This window comes from Apodemus sylvaticus, chromosome 16, assembly GCF_947179515.1.
Source record: "Apodemus sylvaticus chromosome 16, mApoSyl1.1, whole genome shotgun sequence".
NCBI lineage: Eukaryota > Metazoa > Chordata > Mammalia > Rodentia > Muridae > Apodemus > Apodemus sylvaticus.
Genome location: NC_067487.1, coordinates 41,077,204 through 41,078,274, shown reverse-complemented (window position 1 = coordinate 41,078,274; position 1,071 = coordinate 41,077,204).

The following is a 1,071-nucleotide window of genomic DNA, read 5'->3' as shown; positions in this document are numbered from 1 at the left end:
ACAGTAAGACACAGGCTGGAGAGATGGCTCCATGGTTAAGGCACTGACTGCTCTTCCAGAGGTCCTGAGTTCAATTCTTAGCAACCACATGGTGGCTCACAACCATCTGTAATGGAATCTGATGCCTCCTTCTAGTGTGCTTGAAGACAGCAACAGTATAATCATATAAATAATAAATAAATAAATAAATAAATAAATAAATAAATAAATAAATAAATAAATAAAGCTTTAAAAGAGAAAAGAAAAAGTATAGTAAGACGCAGGCTGGAGAGATGGCACAGAGGTTAAGAGCACTAACCCCTCCTTCAGAGGTCCTGAGGTCTACTCCCAGCAAGCACACAGTAGCTCATAACCATTTATAATGAGATTTGGTGCCCTCTTCTGGCATGCAGGCATGCACGCAAGCAGAATGCTATATACACAATCTTGCATAGAACTTACATTGATTAATTACCAGCAGTAATCTACAAATGACATAAAGCACACAAGAGGATGTACACATGCTGCATGCAAATTATATGCTTTCAATAAAGATCTTGGGATTCTCTGGACTAGATGAATATTGAAAATCTGGAGCCAATCCCCTGTGCTTACCAAATAACATCTCTACTATTCCTCATATGCTGACCCAACACTTGCCCCTCCTGCCCCTGCCTATGATGCATAAAGACTACCCAGGACCTGTCCCCATGCTCTGGAATTCTTGTTTCTCTGCTCTTTACCTACCTTCTCCTTTTCCATTACCACTTTCTCTTCCATCTCTGATCACTTCTTGTAATGGCCAAGCTCAGATTCATGGGGACATAAAATGAAACATAGTTAATCACTGGCACTTTTTCTTACTAGAAAGGTTATTATTCATATTAAGATAGGCTACCACAGAAAAGAAAGTAAGTTGAACCTGACAATTATTTTGTCTACGAAATTCCCTTAAGTTTCATAGTCTGCTCATTTTCTCTCGAAGCTCATTTAAAATCATCCTACTTTTAAAAAGTAAGTATCATCTAGTCCTTTGTGTTTAGTGTCCAAGTGGGAATGCGATTGGTTTTCTTTCCAGGAACAACTTGTGAA